Consider the following 9,328-nt stretch of genomic DNA (forward strand, 5'->3'; position numbering starts at 1 on the left):
TTAAAGAACATATACATATCAAGCACGAGTGACAATGTAGATTGCAGACAAATATCTGGAACAGGTGCTCAACTCACTGAGAGGAATGTGTAGGCAGTGGCGGCTCCTCCGCTATGGCGGAGGCGCGTCGTCTCACTGCTTTTAAGCAGTGCCAATACATACAATCATAATAACTTAGAGTTATTATCATTTTATGCTTCGTGTCTTGCTGCTTTGCGGGTGGGTGGAGCTGCTCTATTCTTGGAGCAGGGGAGGAATGGTTTGCCCACACCTAAGTGTGCAATGATTGTTTGGTCGGCCCTCTCTGGAAGCCTAAACAAGTCATTCACACTTTCCCCATTCTCCATGCAGGCTGGAGGTGGGAAGCCCTAGAAGTATACTGGGCTAGTGCAAGTGAAATGAGTGCTGACTCTTCTTGGCAAGCATGCTCCTTCACTGCCCAACCTTATTTGTTGTTGCCTTTTTACACTAATTCATTCTATTGTTTGGCTTGTTAGCTGAAGTAAGGTGTGGTATGGTTTAAGAAAAACTCTTTATGCTTTTGGGATTAAAACTGCTTCCGTGGGTCAGACAGCAGAATGTTCCATTCTTCAGCAAGGTTTTTTCCGCTGTGTGTTAAGCTACTGACCCCGCCCCTCTAGGGACTACAGGCAGTAAGATAACTTTCCTACACCCAGGAAAAAGACCTCCCTTTCTGGAGTCAGCACACCTTCCAAGGACCTAGACACGGTCCCCCTTTTTTGCAGGTTAGCAGGTACACTTTCTGTTATTTGCCTTTTGCTTTTGTTTCTGTGTCGTTTTCGTTGCTCACGAACACTAAACTCGTTAACATTAAATATTAGTGAATTGTAACTAAGGAACTCAGCGTTGGTAGGATGATTGTGTTCCTCCTCTCAGCAGTTTATAGATTCAGATAGTGATCATGACATCATTTGTTTGTATATGCTGCTTAACTTATTGAACATTTCTGTAAAAATGCTCAAAGTGTGGGTGCTGCCATTAATGCTAGATTACTGAAGTTAGAGGAAAAGTGTTACCCAAAGATCAAGTGCAGCACATGAGCAAGGCACATTCAGCAGGAGAGCGGTAGAGGTGTATGCCCAATGGTGAATCTTGGAGCATATTGTCACAAATATATAACTACGGTATGGTGTGGTAAGAAATTGCATTTAAAAAGAGCACATCTTTCATTGAAGTGGCCTCATGAACCACTCATGCAGTTTTACTGCTAAACATTTATGGTGTGCACACAATAATGTGTGGAAATCGTGCTTCGGGTAACAATTACCATTTGTGTAAAGTGTCTTGTTTGTTTTAATCCTGTTGAAATCTTTGTTTCGATCACACTTAAGAATTATACACAAACATGTTTCATACTATATACTTCCCTTGCTTCTGATATATTTTTTCAGATTTCTGTCACAAGTTAGAGAAAGGAAAATGTAACCTACACATATAAGAATAAGCATTGTCAGAAGACCTTGTCTGCCATTTGAGCTCTGTCTTTGAACGTATAGCAAATGCAACAATATATAAACTATATTTTAAGGAGTCTTTCTTGCTTATTCTCCTTGCGACCTTCTGCAAGGTTATTTACGGGTGGCTGCGGCACCTCTCGCGCCCCTCTGTAACTGAATTGTTGTGCTAATGCGTTTTTCATTATAAGGATGGTGCTGAGGTTAGTTATTGTTTAGTGGACACAAATAGTACATTTAGTTTAATGTGGTTTCATTTATTTTAAACCCATAAATGCCAAGAAAACACAGCTTCAAGGCACCAGATAGCAAAAACGAAGGCAAGTGAAAACCTTAATGGAAACGGGATGGGAGCACACTGCTTCACCTCCCAGCACAGTTCTCCCATAGCATCCTGGTAAATGCGGTTCAATTTAAATGCTTACTTGAAATTTTGCTGAAGTGTTTCACCAAAGTTGGTGCGGTTTACTGCTGTTAATCTCTAGACATGTGTTTCTGTTTAAAAAGGTTCCCTTGAGCCACTGAGCTCACGAGCTCTTGGAGATGTACCTGTGTGCCAGGGAGAGGTACAGAGACCTGAGAGGATTGAGGCAGCTTTCTCATTAACCCCAGATGAATTTCGTTCTTATCTCTACTGATGAAGGATAATATCCAGAAACACATGTGTCTAGAGATTAACAGCACTAACCTGCACCAACTTTGGTGAAACACTTCAACAAAAATTCAAGTATGCATTTAAACTGAACTGCATTTACCACGGTGTTAAGGGCGAACTGTGCTGGGAGGTGAAGCAGTGTGCTCCCATCCCCCATTATGTATTATGTGTTGTGCAGTTTTTAACGTTTGACTTAAATTTTCGAATAGAGGCTTAAGTGGAAGGTATTATTATTTTTTTTAAATGTATATTGACATATTAAACAGTGTTGTTGTGCTCATCTCAAAATTATATAGATGGCGCCACCATGTGGTGGACTGTCATTAGAACAGGTGCTGAAAATGAATTGCTGGTGAGGAGCACCAGAAACCACCAGCTCAATTTAAGCACTGTCTTGAGTTATTTACTCGAGTGTCTGTGTTCACAGCTGTGGCAGGCAATCGAAATAGTTCATGCAATTTTCTTGAAAATGAGGCATAACATGAGGAAACAGTATGTAATATACCTAATTCTGCAGGTTTTGTCATTTTTATGGGCCTTTTCCCCGATATACTTCAATGGCTTTGACCTGCCGGAAAATATCAGGAGAAAACTGTGAAGGTATGAAGATTACCACACAATTTGTAATTCTGTTCCCTGTGCAAATACGCGTTTGCACAGAAATCAGAATTTATCCCTGCACTTGTAATCAGGGTCTTAGTGATTGTGAGGTATAAAGTGCTCACACTTATCTGAGAGCCTGCTTGGACCAATACTACAGTGCTGTTTATGTGTGTTGGGAAACCACGTGAGCAAGCAACTCCTAACATTTATGGGATGAAGTTCTTGGTTGGGTGGGTATTCTTTGGGTCTTTGATGTGCTAGATGGTTGGGAAACGGGCAGAAAATTCACGGTTAGCTCATAGTTGGCTGTGGGCGGTAGGGATCTTCCCCAAGCCCTCTTTCATCCAAGTGGGACTGTCATTACCCTCAAACATATTCTTATATTTGTTTTCTAACCCTGGGTACTATTTTAAGGTCAGTGACCCGCAACTTTTTAAGGAGAAACATGGCAACGAGAGCAGGCAACATGTGAGTGGCATGGTGGTCTGTCTTGTCCACCACTCAGAGGGGGCGCGCTGCCATACGCACCAGTCTAGAATAGAGCAGGCCTAGGTGGCTACTGAAAAAGGTGGAAGGGACCCCAGAAAGAAAAACATCTTACAGCTTTCCACTGCTGGCTCACAGGCCCCAGTGGTGCAGGGTCGCCATGGAGTAAGGGCTCGGGGTAATAAGCCTTGGCGGATGAACTGCAGACCTCGAGGTGAAAGGTGGTAGAAGAAAACGGTTCCGCTATTGTCACAGTACAGTCCTGTGTCCCTTATCACATTAGCCTGGGTCAGCTGCTACCCTGCTGTGTTTAAAGCAGTCACACCTTCACTTTTTTCAGAACCGACCTGTTTTGTATACGGCTCAGCAGGCATCATACATGACCTAATTTAGCAGCATTTTTCGGGATGTCACCTTTTATGTAGATTAATGCAATTATACATAGTAATACAAATGCCTTGATTACACTATCTGCAGTATATCGGCGGGAAATTGAGCTCTTGGTAAATATCAATTTCCCCCTTTGCACAAACGTAGCTTTTTTGGCTCTATTTGCCTGTATGGTGATGAAAAGTGTGCAGGCAAAATCCCTGGCGTGCGCCATTTATGCTCCGGTTGTAACACCGTTTTAAACATAAACTACCGGAAGACCTCACGACTCATACAGGATCAAAATTTAATCAAGAAGAGGGAGCTGATTAGCACAGATAATTGACAGATATTGACTTTTTTCTTTACAGGTAAGTAGTTTTAAAGTAATGCAAATAGTGATTTGTGTTACCTTGCATTAAGGGCCCGGCACCGCCCCTCCCTGCACACGCTGGCTCAGAGCTAGCAGCTGAAAAATGAAATGATAGTAAAATATTATTTTATTTTTCATCTGCTGGCTCTGATCCAGTGGGGCGCCACTACTCCATCATTGCGCAGGAGCCGCCGCTGCTTTGTTCCCTACCGAAGGGACAGTACAGCCTTAACTGCCAGGCGCTGTCCCCTCTAAATGGGAAGATGAGCAACAACAGATGTGCATTTGCTTTGCTCGGCCTCATTGATGAGGTACACCTATAATCTCTATGTCACCACGTGCTAAGGACCCACATCTTGGTTAAGGTGGCCAACCATCCCAATTTCTGCAGGATTGTCCCACATTTGAAGTGTCTGTCCTGTATCCCGCCACAAAGGCGATGTAGCCAGAGGGACCTTTGAAGCCTAGAGAAGACAGATGACTCTTTTCAGAGGAGCTGCAGGATGGATGACCTGCATAACACCACTTGAAATGTGCTACTACAGAGCAATCTGAGCCATTTTACTGAGGGCCCCTTGCATCACTGGGTGTCGGTGGAATCGCCCCGGCTGTATTAAATATAATTTCACCTAGGGCTCAATTTGAGGAATAATAAGTGCCAGGGCCTTCTTGAGGAGGCCACTCCAGCTTGCATCACCCACTGCCACTGCCAACGCTGCCAATGACAGTACATACACAACTACTAGCCATCACACTGCTACAAGTGTGATAATTTAGTCAGTTTGAGTCCCCCAAAGTTATAAGAATGGCTTAGGATGCAGGTATTCGTTGGTTTAATGTCTAATTGATGAATAAACAACTATTGTTGTGCTTATCTCTATATTACACAAACAGCGCCACCATGTGGCAGCTGTCATAAGTGCTGGTGTTGACAATTGTGTACAGTGCGGAGTACCAGAAACCACTGGGTCAAATTAAGCATTGGCACTCCTTCATAATAATTACACCTGATAAACTCAACACCTGTTCAGATATATATATATATATATATATATATATATATATATATATATATATATCTTTTTAGTTTGAAATATGGAGTAGGGAATATCGTAATACCATAAAATCAAAGCCAAAACATTGAGGACAAACATATTGGAAGGTAAAAGCATATATGGAAGTATAGCTTTACTATTCTTACCTCCTTGGAGATATGTATATATAATCAAGGTACATGTATGTGGAGTTATAGAACATCTATGCATACTGATTTCTCGATTTTCATGTCCGCTATATTTTGGCTATGATATTAACATATAACGATATTCCCTACTCAATATTCAGGACCCGCACCACTTTCAAGAGAACCAGGGGGCATATTACCAAGCAATAGCGATAATTATCGCTATTGCTTGGTTAGAAACAAAAATTTACCGCTGCGGCGATTTTTATCGCAAATAAACCTTGGTATTACCAAGGTTTATCGCAAATGCGATAAAAATCGGCCGCAATGCATGAATATCGCTGAGAAGTCCGCGATATTCATGCATTACTGAGCTAATGCTCTTAGCCATGTTATCCACCTCCCATTGGATAACATGGCTAAGAACTGCTCAGGGCAGGTGTTAGCTTTTGGAGATATTCGCGCTTAGCGCGAATATCTCCAGAGGTTGGTAATAGGAGATAGCGATGTTAGCGACTGTTTCCAGTCGCTAACATCTTGGCACGCCCACTTTGCATGTCATTAGTGATAAATATCACTGACATGCAAAGCGGGGCCCAAGATGGTCGCTATCTCCTACTAGCTGTCGCTAACTGGTGTTAGCGACAGCTAGGTAATAGGGAGATAATTTTATCTCCGCTTTCTTGGCTTTTAAAGCCAAAAAAGCGGAGATAAACCCCCTTGATAATATGCCCCCCAGGAGTCTGATTAGAGGCAGTTTATGGAGTGAAATCCCTCCCTCCCTCCCAAATAAGCGCCTCCTCGGTGCTCTGTGCGTACAAAGGGCGCTGCACAGTGACAATGGCAAGTTGGCCTTCCCAACCTCGGGACACGTACTTAGCAAAAAGGTAATGAATAGAAAATGTTGAATCTGTGTAAACTACTGGTGATTATTAAAGGTGCATTCCATTCCATCTCTTCTTAACTTTTCTTCATAATTAGTCAGGGAACACCTATAAACAATGCGTAGATGCCTGACTGCCTAACTCTGTCTTAGTTCGCATTGAAAGAGCCTGCAGAGAGCAGATGCGTGGGAGCCCCGCCAGCCCCTGGAAGAGAGAGTTAAGCAGCTGCTTGGCTCCTTGAGAGGGGTGTCACAGCAGCACTTAAGCATCTGTGCATCCTATTTATAGCCTGCTCGGAAGCATGCTGGTAGCACTTCAAAGCGCTGGCTGCAGTGTACTCTCCACAGATGTTGCAATCTGTCCCGCTCCCTTCCATACGGGCATTTGGAATAGATGACTAGGTGCTCTGTAGGCGCTCCACGAATAACTCCCAAAGGCACTCTAGTTCTTTGGGTCTAATGGCTCTGCCAATGCATCTCAGTCCGGAGTTGCAGGCCTCTGTGGCATTCAAGTACTGAGGATACGTTATCAGCTCTGTTGATGCACCTCAATCATGCCTTGTTCACATAATGCCATGTCAGTACTGTGACTCATACACAGCTCGGCCGATATACCAGTAGCGCCGTCTTCTATTTCAATACTGGGACTTGAACATAGCTCCTTCAATGCACCTCAGTCGCGATCTACCGTACCCCGCATAGTGAGAGGATTGCAGACCCCCTACACTGCACTGCCAATGCGCCCAGTTCCGGATTACCAAATAGGCAAAGTAGGCACCGGCCTATGCCCCCCACTCCTTTTACGGGCCCTGTGACAACGGATCCAACTTATATTGATTTGATCTTGAAAGAAAATTACAATCAAGTTTTCTTAAATTGTTTCCAAACGATAGAAAAAAGAGAATCAAATCAAAGAAACGAAAACTTTCCATGAAAGACTCTATAGAGAAGATATTGTAATAATGTAATGTAGTGGTTTGTTCAAATTGTTGGTGGGTAAAATTAAAAACTTATTTGGAGATAATTTGCGAGGGGAGGGTGGCGAAATTTTGACTGCCTATGGGCCTCCACAGGGTTTAATCCGGCACTGAGTGCACCTCAACCCTGACCTGCAGCGCCCTCTCCTGTTCCAATACTGGGGCCCACATTCTAGTCTACAGGCACCACCGTCACAAAGCGGAAGTCCTTTATTCTACAAATTACATCTGCACATCCTTGTATCAATGTACTTCACTTCTCATAGGGCGCGGTCCCCACTGATCTAACCCCTGGGCCATACACAGCTCTGGCAATGTCCTTCAGTCCTTGCCTGCAGTATGTACCGCGCCGTGCCAGGACTGATAAGCCTTCCAGGAGCTTTCAGCTGCTCTGGCGCTTTCATTTATGCTCGAAATGGGCAGGTACTGACCGGTACGGAGTATCTGAACATCTTTAGTTTGAAAGGAAGTGTATCAGCACTGCTACAATACATTTAATGCGAGAGTACTGTCGCGTTTCAGGAGCAGACAGGTACTCTCTACCAGTACTTCTACATTTCCATCTCAAGCGCTAGCTGTAACCCACACAGAGTTCTGCCAATGCACCCCTGTGCCCTGCTGCCCCTCTGGTACCTTGAGTACTGCCAATCCCATTTAATCCTAGGCGGTGCTCCTGGTCCATGACTGGATCCTTAGACACCTCTGTCTCAATGTACCCCTCCAAGTGATAAACAACTTCTCCTGCCATTTGAATCTCACTGTAGTACTACAAATAACACATATCCCCCCAAACCTTTCAATCTCTCTGCACCCAATAAGGACCATCCTCGGGGATTTCAGTCCCACTGCACCAAATAGATACCCTCAGGCGTGTCTAACTCTCTGCACCAGTTCACAAGGCACCCCTGGACGGTGAGGACTCACTGCACACTGCAAAGAACATCTCACCCCACCCCCTTACATTTATATCACACTGCACACAATGCAGGACTGACTCGGGCATTTCTATCCTGTCTCCCTCCACCGCTGCGTGTCGTGGGCTACAGAAGACCCTTATGTTGCTCACTCTTTCATTATTCCAGCTATTTATTTATTTTGTGCGTTTTTATATAGCGCGGACTTTAGCCGAAGGTGTCGGAGCGCTTCACAATAGGAACAGTAATGATACATGAGGAGAAAATTGCAAGTGAGCATGTTACAAAAGCAAACGTTACGTTACATGAGGCAATCGGGACAATTGTGCATGTATCAAGAGCAAACAAAATACAAGAGGTAGCAAACGATACGTTACAAGAGGAACAAGTGACGTGTGCATGTTACAAAAGCGTACAAAGTACAAGTAGAGGTATAATACTGCAATAAATGACAGACACTCAAAACACAAGAACACACGTTACGTTACATGTGGCAATGGTGGCAATTGTGCATGTATCAAAAGCAAACAAAATACAAGAGGTAGCAAACCATACATTACAAGAGGAAAAGTGAGGTGTGCTTGTTACAAAAGAGTACAAAATACAAGTACAATACTGCAATCAATGGCAGCTCTACCCAGTGAACTCTTTCAGCGCTTTGTTTACTTCTTGCGTCTTGAAGGCCTCGGCTGGCCCCCCGCAATGCCCTGTGACAGACTTGCGTTGAGAAACAGCAGTGAAACATATAGACCCACCCGCCGGAAGGCCTCGGTTCACTGCGTAACGGCGCGATTTCCTTACCTTTATTTTATTTCTTTTATGGCCCGTTCCCTTCAAAATACGGAAAATCCAGGAAAGGCGTCCTCTGCGTGTTTCCGCGGCCCCCGAGAGTCTGTGCTCGCGCCTGGAGGGGGGAGGAATTGAGGTGGACTCTGAAGAACTTGCGGCCACAACTGAACTAAAGCTCACGCACGCGCCCTCCTCTCTCTCCCGCTCGCGCTCTACTCTGATGAATTCCTGGGTCGGTTCCAGGAGGGCCGCGCGCCTGCCAGTAAAAACCCACCCCACACCTGGTTTTACTTAAAGCTTGCTCCCAGCGAGCAGCCACCCTTTCATGTCCAGCTGCTCAGTCCGTCAGTCAAATTCAAAATATCTTTATTCGGTTTTCAGTATGAAAGCCACAAAAGTACAAATTTACACAGTAAAAACACCAAAAATTAAAAGAAAAAGTTAGAAGTTCATAAATTGTTGTAATTGAGGACTCTTATACTGTACAGTAGATTTACTAGGGTCCATGTTAAGATAGGTTCTCGGATTACTCATAGGTTCATGCGGTGTTTGAGGCACATTCTAAGATAGTGTGCCACAGATTTTGATACTAGGGGATTCTCCAAGAACTGCAGTGCCAGG

General features: G+C 44.1%; 1 protein-coding gene across 1 annotated transcript in view; it reads right to left on the bottom strand.

The window, feature by feature from the left end:
- Positions 1-8,910, bottom strand: part of EFEMP2 (EGF-like fibulin extracellular matrix protein 2) — a 131,093-nt gene extending 122,183 nt beyond the window's left edge. Inside the window, exon 1 of the mRNA XM_078660457.1 lies at positions 8,720-8,910. The gene's annotated coding sequence lies outside the window, so the exon portion shown is untranslated. The remainder of the gene's footprint in view (positions 1-8,719) is intronic.
- Positions 8,911-9,328: the final 418 nt, after the last annotated feature.

The sequence above is a fragment of the Lissotriton helveticus genome, chromosome 9, assembly GCF_964261635.1.
Source record: "Lissotriton helveticus chromosome 9, aLisHel1.1, whole genome shotgun sequence".
Taxonomy (NCBI): Eukaryota; Metazoa; Chordata; class Amphibia; order Caudata; family Salamandridae; genus Lissotriton; species Lissotriton helveticus.